This window comes from Pristis pectinata, chromosome 5, assembly GCF_009764475.1.
Source record: "Pristis pectinata isolate sPriPec2 chromosome 5, sPriPec2.1.pri, whole genome shotgun sequence".
In the NCBI taxonomy this organism is placed as follows: Eukaryota; Metazoa; Chordata; class Chondrichthyes; order Rhinopristiformes; family Pristidae; genus Pristis; species Pristis pectinata.
Genome location: NC_067409.1, coordinates 80,086,343 through 80,099,763, shown reverse-complemented (window position 1 = coordinate 80,099,763; position 13,421 = coordinate 80,086,343). Strand labels below are relative to the sequence as shown.

At 39.3% G+C, this 13,421-nt stretch overlaps 1 long non-coding RNA gene across 1 annotated transcript; it reads left to right on the top strand.

The window, feature by feature from the left end:
• Window positions 1-6,598: 6,598 nt before the first annotated feature.
• On the top strand, window positions 6,599-7,411 carry LOC127571016 (uncharacterized). Its single transcript, XR_007956434.1, has 3 exons — window positions 6,599-6,707; window positions 6,999-7,070; window positions 7,355-7,411. It is a non-coding gene; the product is annotated as an uncharacterized LOC127571016 (long non-coding RNA).
• Window positions 7,412-13,421: the final 6,010 nt, after the last annotated feature.

The following is a 13,421-nucleotide window of genomic DNA, read 5'->3' as shown; positions in this document are numbered from 1 at the left end:
TCTTTTCTTTGCTCTCTGTGCTGTTTTTTATTTGCCCCGTTCCAGCAGCACGGATTTCTTCTTGGCATTCTGAAGGAACGTGCCTCAACAAATGAACCCCGCTGATAGGCCAGGACAAAGAACTCGCTAAGTCAGTGAAGACCTTATAGAGGCCTTAATGTAGCTCCCAAAATTCCTCCTGAATCTGATATTACAGCATCGTATTATAATATACATCATAGTACAACACAAAATAGAGCAAATAGGGTCTGTTTCTCAATTATCATTGCACAGCTTCTTTGCAATATATTACTGTGAAGTCATATATTCTTCTGTAATTCAAAAATTGTTGGGCAGCTTGAGAGTGGGGCTCTGTGGGGAAAGGACAGTGCATCAATACAGTAACATGATATAATTCATCAATAGCACACTTGCATAATACTAGAATTTGAGGCAGTCTGCAAAGCTTTTCACTCCATGTTGGGGATTCAAGTCAAGATATTGTTGAATGAATATAACTTCTATTTAGTGAAGGTGATGATTGAAGAGAGTTTCTTTACTCATTGAAATAGAGATGGATGCAACAAACCATTGTATTATGATGTGTCTACTAGGTTGTAGAATCAAACTCTCAAACAATTGTATAGGTGCTCTGCTTGCACCAACCATCACAAGATGGGGACTTGGATAGGTAAATGAAGGATAATGATATCAGTAAACAAGGACCACAAATAGCTACAATATATTTTATGTGGAGGATCTGATTCTTTGGTGTACATTTTTCATCCAGTTTGAGGACTTTTGAACGTTTTTGTTGGTATTTGTTTTGGTTATTAAGTAACTTTGGATAATATATGTCAATCCTCAATGATCATAACTAGTTTGAAATAACAACAAAGCAATGGGCTAATATGATAATCTGCAAGCTGCATGGTGAAACTGTTGTGTGATTTAAAATGTATGCATGTGAGACAGTGACCACTTGACAGACATGGTGATAAAGATTGATCTTGTTGTTTCCATCATGTATGCTGATGTGTTATGCAAACATTCCAGCGAGATGAAGTAAATCTACTTTACAATCTTCCAGGAAATGGGTTTAGCATCAAAAGTGATTCTGTCAGTCACGTTGTCTCATGGGTTTCTCTTACTGAGGCTGTTGGCTGCTTGATTGAATGCTGGTAACCATTCACAAAATTTCTGCTAGGCTACACAGGCTCTACGGTGAAAGTCCTTGGGCTGACAACAGCGTCTGCATTGTTGCCACAGAAACCTTGGTTATTTTTTTCTCCATTTCCACCCAAGCTTTTACTCTTCCACTTTATCCAGCACCATAACATCAATGACCAGTGCATCCCATGGATAAACTGTGCATAACAGTAGTTTGAGTGAATACCACATATATCATTCTGAAAGCAAAATATAAGCTCTGCTTGGGTGTCATTTATTGTTGGCATGGCATGCCAGTTCTCTTTATGCTGTGCTTTGGGTAACATAGATTTTATGAGTTCTCACTCATAAATATAAGCTGGTGATATCAACAGGCTGAAGGAGTTGCAACTTTCTTCATGAAAATTTCCAGATTTTGAAATATTTAGAATAATGAAGGGATTAGATTTCAATCTAGTTGAAAGGTAATCTTGGACAATTAGGCAAAACCATGTACAAATTACCAGGAAATACTTCCCCACAGAAGTCATGGTACTCTGCAATTTGCTTTAAATACAAATGCTATTGCTCAGATTTATTTCAAGGAACTGAATGAATGTCTGAAATTGCTGGAAGTAGGAGGATTAACTGTGATTAGTGGTGTATCTCCTGGGACCCGTTTGCCAGACTCTCCTAGGATCTATTTACTTACATTTGTGCTTTGGATGGGGATTTCCCAGAAGTTTTCCCCACAGAGGTAGATTATCCAAGATTTTTCTTTTCTCATTGGCTTTTCTCAAGAGATTGGAAGCCTTGGTGGGATCAGGGAGAATGAGTAATAATACCTAAAAACACAGAATCGAACCGTCTTGAATGAACATTTGGATTTCCCTGTCCTTTTGCATTTATCTTTTTGCTCCTGGGCACATACACTACTTACTCAGACAGAGAGATTAGGTGAAAGTTGACAAAGTCAGTCCTCAGGAGCTTCAAAGTTTCTGCAAGAGCAGTGCTGTAATGTTAATCAGCGGCAACAGTATAGCTTAACTGTACAGAGAAGTGCAAACTTAATGCTATTAATCTAGCCAGGACTTCTGTAAATAATTTTCTTTAACCTCATTTAACCAATTCCTTGTGGTTCAGGCTCAAGTGCATTACCAAAATCTATCTTTTTTCTCTCAGTGCCCAATGATACAATAACGATGATGGTTTCTTCAGATGGAAGGTGATCAAGTTTGGCTCCCACAGGTGTCGGCTTTCTGGTTCCTGCGTGTGCAACAAAATGATTTCTATCTATTCTTCTGCATCCCACTTTTCCCATCTGCCACATGTCTAGCACCAACCCTGCCTCTGTAAAGTACCCTCCTCTAATTAAATGCCCAGAATGCATATTAAGGTGAAATTCCTTTTCACTAAACCCTCAGGTGACATGTGAACAAAGGTGAGTTACCTGGACGTTCCCTGCAAAGTTGGTACTGCTATTTCCTACTCTATTCATCAACGTCTCATTTGATTATTCCAGTTAATTTCCAATATTAACACATATCCTTATTTAACAATGGCCTTCAAATGGGATGCTTGTCTCTAAGCAAATTCCTATGATCTCCAATTGAGGTGAGGTGTAAGAATCCAGCCCTGTAGATTCCAAGCTGATCTTTGTTCATTAACGATGCCTTGACATAATGCAAACCTGCATGATCCAGGTATCAGTTAGCAAATCTACCATTGATAAGACTTTAACTGTGATGTTGCAGAAATTGCAGATTCTGAAATGTCCGGCCTCTACTGCAATGGGCTGGATCACCTGACCCAGCCCAGAAATTTTGGCCTCCATCTCAGTCGCTCCTGGGTTTGGGGTTCTGTCCCCCATTCCCTCCACCAATTCCAAACCACAGACTCACCTGTTTCTGTTGCAGACCTTCTGATCCAAACCAATCACATATCTGGATCGGAGCAATGAACTGCGGTGAACCAAGGGATGTGTGTTGAAATTCAAAACAACAGTTACTATGGTAAAAGACTCCTCAGAGAAGATTTAATGGAATGATTTTAAATATATTTTTAAAAAATTACAAGTGGTTATTTGGGATAAACTGCTTTTATCCTCAAAAACAAATGTCTACTGACCTGCAAATTACTGCAATTAATAAAAGTCAGTACTACTTTTCTGCAATTTTATCTGTCCACATCTCAGATGCAACTGTATCCCACAATCTGCTGGTCCAGAGCCAAGCAGCATGGCACAGTTTCATCATTAGGTCTGTTACAGAGGAGGCATCTCAACTCCAAAGGAACACCATTTATCACCTCTTCATTGGCATAATGGCTCCAGCTGAGGCCATTGTCTTCCAAAGTATCTATAAAGAAAAGTATGTTAGGGTTTAATCACAAAATAGATAAAAGTTATAGAACTTGGATTAGCTATAGCGAGCAAAAATTGTTTTTGGAACAATTTATCTCATGAGATTAAACTAAGGAGGTAAAGACACGGTAAATTAAATGATACAGTGTCTGAGGAAGGAGAGGATTCAGTGATCTGAATATCCTGTTCTTATTCCACACTTGCTTCGCTGTAAGTAATTAGCAGATTTTGTATGTAGTCATGTACCAATTAAAACAAGGATTGTGACCGTGCATACTGATTTGACATCAGCATTTTAAGAGTCGCAGCTGTCAGAGCTGTGTATTTAATCAGTGCATTTTGTAAGAAAAAGATCTTTTCACAAAGTTATAAATGTTCGAGGTGGGAATGGTGTGGGGTATAGGTTCAGATATCAAGATGGTCCACTTTTCCTTGGAGCCAATGTTTAACCAGGATATCTGGATTTGATGGATTGGATCATGAAGGTTGTAGTATATATTGTGTGAGTGTACCACAACAACTGTATGTATGTTGTATCAATCACAGCTTTACTGGGCACTGCTCACCATCAGTAAAGGATGTTGGACACAAGAGACTGAAGATGCTGGAACTTTGAGCAACACTGGAGGAACTCAGTGGGTCAGGCAGTATCTACGGAGGGAAATGGACGGTTGACATTTTGTGTCGAGGCCCTTCATCTGGACTGAAAAATAGGAGGAATATAGCGAGTATAAAAAGGTGGAGGGAGGGGGTAGAGGGGTGAGGAGCGGTGATAGGCAGATGGAGGAGGGGAGAGTGGGAATGGCGACAGAAGCTGGGAGGTGATAAGTGGAAGCAACAAAGCGCTGAAAGATGTTTGTCTAGAAGCTTGATTCTGTTAATTCTCCTTCTGAAGGAGCAATATAACAAAGGAGCAATTGGTGCCATATTGACAATGAGTTTAGGATACTGCTGCTGAGGAATTAATAAGGCAGGGACTAAGCTTGAGAGAAAAGTGAGCAGATTCTTTCGATAGAGTGGTAATGATGCTAGGTGGTAGACTTAGCAGACACGTGTGGAGCTGGAACAGGATAAGAGGTTGCAGTGTTTTGCTGTTTACATTGAAAAGCTGGGAATATTCCGCAAAGCAAATAATATTGTTGTGATTCTGGGAGAGATCAGAGAACAAAGCAGTACAGCATTATGTGAAAAGAGGAGGGCGATACTGCTACTACTAGCAGCCCTGATAAAATGCTGGTAAGTTTACTGGTGGCACAGACCAGGTGAGGTCTCCTGTGAGAATACTGTGAGGATTTTGATGGGACACTTTGATCCAGTAAATAGGTAATTAATTGGCAATTGATTTATTATTGTCACATGTACCAAGGTACAGTGAAAAACTTTGTTTTGCAACCCATCCCATGACGAGGTAGGTTGTGAGGTGAAGGTCCATCTTATCATATGAGAGGTCTGAGCAACAGTCTTATAACGACGTGATAGAAGCTGTCCTTGATCCCAGTGGTACGTGCTTTCAGGCTTTTATATCTTCAGCCCAATGGGAGGGGGGAGAAGAGAGAATGTGAGGAGGGGTCTTTGATTATGTTGGCTGCTCTACCAAGTCAGCAAGAAGTGCAGACAAAGTAATATTCATGAGCTTAGCACCAAAGATATTCAAGAAGGCACCAGAAAGATAGAGAGTGAACATATCGCCAGGTTAAAGACACTAGGTAAAAGCTAATGACTAGTAAAAGCTCTAGTGGAAGGTAGGAGAACCAGGGTGGAGTTGATGAACATGAAATATATCTGAACAAACATTTGAATCACCAAGGCATAGAAGGCTATTGACCAAGTGCTGGTAAATGGGATGAGTTTATATGGGTACTTGATGGTTGGCATGGACATGGTGGACATGTAACTCTATGACTCTTATGAATCTATAAGAGAAATAAGTGCAGGAATGGGACTGATGAGACTGAGAGCCAGCATAGCCATAATGGATCAAATGGCCTCCTTCTCTGTCATATAGAAATATGAGAAAGTACTTCCAGTCAGCAAAAATTGTGGAACGAGAATAGAATTAAATATGGCTGTAATAAGAGAAAGTCGGTCAATAGTTCAGAGTGGTATCTGAAGCACAGATGGACTACCAAATATCTGGTGGTCCAACCCCTCAACACCAACCACCATCTCCTGGAGAGAGGAAGGGAGTGGGGGGAGTAATGATCAAAAGTAATTGGAATTTGTCATTCATAGAAAATATTAAATGAAACCAAAAATGAAGCAACATAAAGAGTAAAAGTAAGAGAAACCATAATATAAACTTTAATTAAAAGCTATTATTCTCATGTGTTCTTCCATTCTGCTCAACACAGAGTGACATTGTCCTATAAGGGGATGCATTGTTTAGCAGCTGAATGGAACTTTAGGGTCCAAAGTTTGACTAGTTCTAAAAAAAATGAACATGAATTGTTTTATTACATTTACCACTGCAAATGAAAATAATTAAAGTGACCTTTCTTTGACTATTTAGTAGCATGAAATTTTTGAATTTCACTTGATAACTAAATATATCAGAGATAGCTATTAGTTTCAATTATTTCCTTTTGCTGGAGACATGAAATTTGGAGGAGGTGTCTGATATAAGGAAGGAGCGGTGTGGGAGAAGGTAGAGAGCTCTGTGAAATCTACGAATTGATAAAGGAAGAATTAAAGATTTAGACATGAACCACAGCCCACATAGAGCAGTTTTAATTTTTAAAAAAACTAGGCTGCATTTTTGGTTTTTAATCCTACCACATAACTACTCCTACTCATTCTTTCACTGGCACCCTCTCCTCCTTTGAAGACCCCACCTATTATACACTCTTTTACTCTTTTTCTTTGAAATTGGAAATAAATAGCTCTCTTAGCAGAATCAATATATAAAAAAATTCCATGACACCACTTGAAGGAAAACAGGGGGTTGTCGAGATGTCCTGGCCAACATTCCTTCTTAAACCTACGTAACCAAGAACAGATTAACCGATGAATCATCTCCTTCTTTTGATTAAATTTTGCCAATGCATTTCATAATAATTCAGGGCATACAAAGCACCCAGAGATGTTTCTGAGAAAATTAATGTGATGGGATGAAAAGGTAAAACTTGCTTTTTATTGTTTCTAGAGTAGTTAAAGCTTGTGTGGACAATGGAATTAATGAATCAAAAACATTTGTCGGTTACAGTGGGCAGTGATAAAGGTTTGTCTGGACTTTTATTTTGCTTAAATGTTCTGTAATTGCAGGAAATGTCGGGGAATTGGATGAAGTTTGGCTGTGCCTGGAATCACTTTGCTCAGTGTGGTACGATGAAATGGTGATTGTTAGCTCATGCAGAATCAAAGCTCTTAATCCAATCCTGCAGCCAATAATATGTGACTGAAAATAGTTTATGACTAAATATTACATGCCAGAAATTACTGATCCAGCAAACATCCATGTGAATAAATTTTAAGTAGATTTTTTGAAATATGTATTTATTATGCTCTACAGGCAATCCTTTTCCGAGCTGGAAAAGATAAAAGTCAGGGAGGATGAAGATCATGGAGGGATTTGACAAAAAAGGTAAAAACAATGAGAACCGAGGATGCACAAGAAGCCAGGATTGGAGGAGCACTGTGATCTTAGAAGGCTGAAAACCAACAAATTTACGCTACTGGAAGTCTGAAATAAAAATTGAAATTACTGGAAATACAGAGCAGGTCAGGCAGCATCTGTGGAAAGAGAAAAAGAGATAATGTTTCAAGTCAAAGAGCAAGTTCTGACAGGAAGTCTATAAGATGAAACATCTTCCACACATACTGTCTGACCTGCTGAGTGTTTCCAGCATTTTTTGTCTTTAATTTCAGAGAGACGATGGCCTGCTGAAGACCTCTTAGACAGTGAAACCTCAAATGGATTTGAAGGCAAGGCTCAGAATTTTAAAATTACGATGTTAGAAGAACTGAGAACCAGTGTTGGTCGGCACGTACAAGGGTAATAAGTGAAACAGAGATGGTACACAATTCAAACAGTTGAGAGTGTCCAAATTAAGACTTGCAAATTCTGATTGCTGGGCCCCTCAGCTGACTGACAAATATTCATACAAGACAGTTTGGCCATGGCTGTATTTATATTTGTCACCGGTGGTACCACTGCCTCTGGAGGTACTATGTTAATCATCTCATCACCTTCAAAGCACCTGGAGCCCTCTTTTTTAAGTTCCAGCAACTGTTGGGAACAGAACTGTAAAGAATCATGAATTGCACTGCAGCAGGGAGTAAGGCACTCATTAAAACCTATCTCTGACCCAGTATTAATATTCTATTCTTTGGCTCTGTGCCAATTGTTGCCTGCTAACCATCTTGGGACATTTAAAGATGAAGCATAAATTAAACTTATTGTTTGTTGCTATTAGCGTTATGGAATGCAATCTTTATAAGTAATGGAGAGGTTCCATATCACCAGTAACTTCAGCAGGAGATGTTTTTCAAACACTCTTTCCTGGCGAGATGGTGAAGTTGGAAAATGGACAAGAGCAATTGTTCTTTCCCCGTTGAGGCAGTGTATAAAAAATTGCTATCTTGCCATTGTCCATTTTCTGCAATTCATCACCCACCCTCCCCCCACCATCTGCAACCCCCTTCCCCCTCACACCACCTTGAATCTTCACTCTTTTAGGAATGCATATCTGGACAGTTGCATGCATGATTTTTCCATTTTGTAGTCCGCAGGAGGCTAAGCATACTGAAGGAGGCTAGTTGTAGAATTTATTCATAGGACCACTCCTTGAAGGACTTTGAAGCATGAAGGAGTGATCTAATGTGAAAACGTTCTAAAGAAATTTAATTATGTTGAACATCATTTCTCTGTTCACAGTTGAAGATTATTTTGTTTAAGGAGTGAAGGCCTGCAATGTCACCAGTGGAAACTGGCTGGAAGCTACTGAGCTCAACAGTTGGATGAAGCTGAATTATCACCAGCAGGGCGATTGAGTCATTAATTCCGAATGCTTCAACAACCTTGTCACTTCAGCCTGGTATGTTAATTTGGCTCCCTCACTCTATTGGGCTCAGGGACTCCTCCATGGCAATACTGTACTCCCCATTATATTGCTGTCAGTTTTCACTGTTCCAGCAAAACATTTGGAAAACTGTGAGAAGGAAAACAAATCGAGGAGGAGTGTTGAACTGAGGTATATCACTTCGTACCAGTTTGTTAATGAGACTCTTACATTAAACAAAAAATCCACTCTTGCACTAAACAAAAAAAAATCCAGTTTTAAATGGTTAAAAATTTAACAATTAGGCTGCAACAAATGTTCAGATAGTTACAATGCTATAAAACGTGGCTTTGGTTTTAAAAGGAACTGCAATGTACTTGCATTCGTATAATTGTATGGAACATCTGATTGAAACGGTGCCACTAATATTAACATTATAAGCATGTTTTAAATCAGAAATGAGGCATTTGAAAGCTTGCATAACAAACAGAGGCTGGGAATTCTCAAAATGCTGTACACGTTGGGTGTAAAATCTAAATACCCTATAATGTCAATAATTGATGCTCTTGAGAAGTGGTAATTAAATTAGTTAATTATGCTGGTGAAATTACATGTAATTATGTGACTGCAGGGTATGCTTAGTAAATTACTCCCTCCAATACTCAGTGCATGTTTCTTTGCCAATTTTGCTACTTGATGAATAGGTGGCTTTTGGAACATCTTAATTAAATTAATGTTTGCATCTTCAATTTAGCTCTTGGTTGTAAGAAATTACTTCCGTGCAGCCCTTCTAAAATAAATCTTTTTGGGATGCAGTACCTAAACTAACAGATGACGAAACACTGACAAATGAAGTTGTGTGCACTGCTTCAAATTGAATCAGTGAACACTTTGAGCTTTGTCTTCATCTTTTTCCCAAAGTGCAAGAATGTAGAGGAAGGGTCTTGGTGGCAGCAGCTGTAATCTTCTAGTGAAGTAGTACAATTCATGAAAATTGTTTCATGAACCACTCACCCAATATAATCTCATCATAATGATGACACGAAAAATAATTATATTCCCACTTGGAGCTTTTAACAGCAGCCAGAAAAGTAGACATATTGTAATAAAGGTGTCCATGTTAAAATGCATGTCTTCTGTTTAGGTCTCCAGTTGCAGTTTCCATGCAGTATGCACCTTTCGACTGGTGGTAAGGTAGGATAAATTATGCCTGCTCTGGAGGTTAGACTGCTCCAGGCTTGCTGCCAATGCTTTTCAGGGATTGGCCAGTGAGAGGTGGGCAGCCTGCCAATGTTTGCTCCTCTGGCACAGATCTCTATCTGGGGAACCAGCTGAGAGCTGGTACAACTTGCCAAATGAGAGCAGGTGAGTTGGACTGTCACTGCACACTAGTGGGGAGTTTAATATTATGCAGCTGAACCCAGCGCTATTTTTCCCCACATGTCAGCAATACTTTTGATTTACATCTTGTTAATCAGTAAAGATAATTAAAACAGTAAGTAAAAGTTTACCTCTCATCAGAGGTAAAATATACTTCGAAACATTATCTTCATGAAGGTTCCGAACAGCTGTCTTTAATTTTCAAATAGCAGAGCTTTGGTTATGTGGCTGTGAAAAGATTTTGAAATAGAAACCAAACAGAAGTTTAGCTTCTAAGAATAATAAACATGTTCATTTTTGGGATCTTGGGCTGAACCAAATGAAGGAGGAAAGAGTTAGCAAGAAGTGATGGTTGGTAGTTGATATGATTATAGAGTCATAGAGTTATATAGCATGGAAGTAGGCCTTTCGGCCCAACTCATCCATGCTGAGCTAGTCTGTATTTGGCCCATATCCCTCTAAACCTTTCCTACCCATATACCTGTCCAAATGTTTTTCAAACATGGTAATTGTACCCCCCTCTACCACTTCCTCTGGCAGCTCGATCCATATACCCACCAGCCTTTGTGTGAAAAACTTCTCCCTCAGATCCCCTTTAAACCTTTCCCCCCCTCACCTTAAACCTAGTTTTAGACTTCCCTACCCTGGGAAAAAGACCGTGAACATGCACCTTTTTTATGATTTTGTAAACCTCTATAAGGTCACGTTCGCTCCAGGGAAAACAGTCCCAGCCTATTCAGTCTCTCCTTATAACTTAAGCCCTCTAGTCCTGGCAACATCCTTGTGAATCTTTTCTGCAGCCTCTCTGGCTTAATCACATCTCGACTAGACTTTTAAAAAGCATTGAAAGAACAAAAAAGGAAAGAAAATAGAGAAACAGATGAAAAGAAGGAGGAAAAAGTATAGATTTGCATATATGTAGCATCTTTTATTACTTCAGGACACATCAAAGCATTTAAGGGCCAATTAAGTACTTTTATTAAAGTTTTTAATATTATCTGCATAAATAGAAACTTCAGCCTGAAAAGACTAAAATTTAGTTTGGGTTGGAATAAAATAAATTGGGAAAATATTTGCCTCATATTTTAATGCCTCCAGACAGTTAATTTGATGAGGAAAATATTTGTTATGTCATTAGTTAGGTGTAGATTCTGCTTGTGTCAGGCAGCAACCAAATAAATGGTTAGTGTTAACATTCTGTACAAGTTAACATTCTCGATGTATTGTGAAAAGAAAATACAGTAAAGGGAATTCAACAAATGATTTGCACACATTTTTGTCCTTATGTTTTCTGCCCATTAACTTTTTTGTTGCTTGCTTTTAAGTTCGTGATAGGAATTCATAGGGTGATTAGAGCAAAACTATATTCTCTGGTGGCAAATGTGAATTCCAAGCAAGGGGGTATAAACCTTTTTACACATCGGATAGTGGCAATTTCAAATTCTTCACACAACAAAGGTGCTTGAGATTTGATCAAAATTTCAAAACTGGGATTGACAGATGTTTGTTAGGTGACAGCTATAGGGAACATGGAGAGAACATGGGTTAACAGTTTTCAGATAGCAATAATCTAATTGATTGATGGAATACTTTTGAAGAGGTGCATAGCTTATTCCACTTTCCATACTCCAATCTGATATCCATTTAATTTATCACTTCTAATTGTACCCAGCCTATGACCAATGACAGACTATACCATGACACTTTGCAGATAAAATCCTTTTCCCAAACGTAGCCCACATTGGGCAAATGTAAATCTATGACACAATTGCACTGCTGGCAATTTTCCACCATTCAAGGTGACACAGAATGAAGATTTTGCATTTTACTGATAACTCAGTGTAAACATTATCTAATCCAGTCCAATGGTGTTAATAGGATATCATATTACTACACACCTGCCATTCTTACTGCACTATTAAAATTTTTCACAATTGCTTTTCATTCAATAAGGTGTAAAATTTAAATAACGTGTATAAAATTCCATATCTTTGGCACCACAATTATCCAGTGACTTTACACACCAACTCTGTAGCACAGTGATGCAGCTAATAGATCCACTGCCTCACAGTGCCAGGGACCCAGGTTCAATCCTGACCTCAGGTGCTATCTGCGTGGAGTTTGCACGTTCTCACTGTGACCATGTGGGTTTCCTCTGGGTGCTCCAGTTTCCTCTCACATCCCAAAGACATGTAGGTTGGTAGGTTAATTGGCCATTGCGAATTGCCCCCGGTGTGTAGGTGAGTGGTAGAATCTGGGAGTAGTTGATGAGGACGTAGGGAGAATTAAAAAACTAGGATTATTGTAGGATTATTATAAATGTGAGGTTGATGCTTGACATGGATTTAGTGGGCCGAAGGGCCTATTTCCATGCTGTGTGTTTCTACGACTCCATGTGTATGACATTCACTTTCTTTAACTTACACTGATAGGCAGTAATGCCAAAAGCATGAAATAATGTTCAAAGAATTTTCTGCGCTCTAAATCCAAGCACCAACATTTTTAATTGGGCATACTTTAGGGGAATTTTGAGAATTTCTGATATCATACCTGGTGCTTTAAAATGATTTGTCTAAATTAAACCATCCCAGAAGTGCAGCTCAGCTAACATTCCTGTGGTTAAATTCTTGGGATATGTGGTGATTCCTGTAAACTCTCTACGTACATGCCATGTGAGTTACTTTAGCAGGTGTTTCCAATTCCCATCTCCTTCTGCCTGGAATACCGGAATTCCTGTGGTGGCTTATTTGAAGAAATTAAGATGTTAAATACTGGTCTCATTTTATGCATCATATTTATCCAGCATTGTCTTAGCCCTTGATGTGAGATCTGTCTTTTCAAAATTGCCCTAAGAAAGAACATTATGATGAAAATTGATTTGTTGGTCATTGAATGGTATAGCACCTGACACTTTTCCAACAGTATTGAGTCCTTTTCACCAGAATGGTCAGCATGGACGTGGTGGGATGAATGGCTTGTTTCTATGCTGTATGACTCTAATATTCTATGATGCTAATGGAGAAAGTTCAAAAGGGAGCCACAAGAGATTCTTCAGATGCTGGAATCTGGAGCAACACAGACAAAATGCTGGAGGAGCTCAGCAGGTCGGGCAGCATCTATGGAGGGAAATAAACAGTCGACTTTTCAGGTTGAGATCCTTCATCAGGACTGGAAAGGAAGAGGGCAGAAGCCAGAATAAGAAAGTTGGGGGAGGGGGAGGGGAGGAGCACCAGCTGGCAGGTGATGGGTGAATCCAGGTGAGGAGGAAGGTAGGTGGGTGAGGGAGGGGGGATGAAAGGGAGTGATGTAGGAAGCTGAGAGGTGATAGGTGGAAGAGACAAAGGGCTGATGAAGAAGGAATTTGGTAGGAGAGGACAGTAGACCATGGAATAAAGGGAAGGAGCTGGGGAATAGATGGGCAGGTCATGAGGGCAGTGGAGGGGAAAGAGAAGGGGTGAAAAGGCCACAGGAATGATGGAAAACAAAGGGGGGGGGGAGGTAAAGGGGGGTAAGAGGGGGGGTGGTTACCAGAAGTTAGAGAAATCGATGTTGAG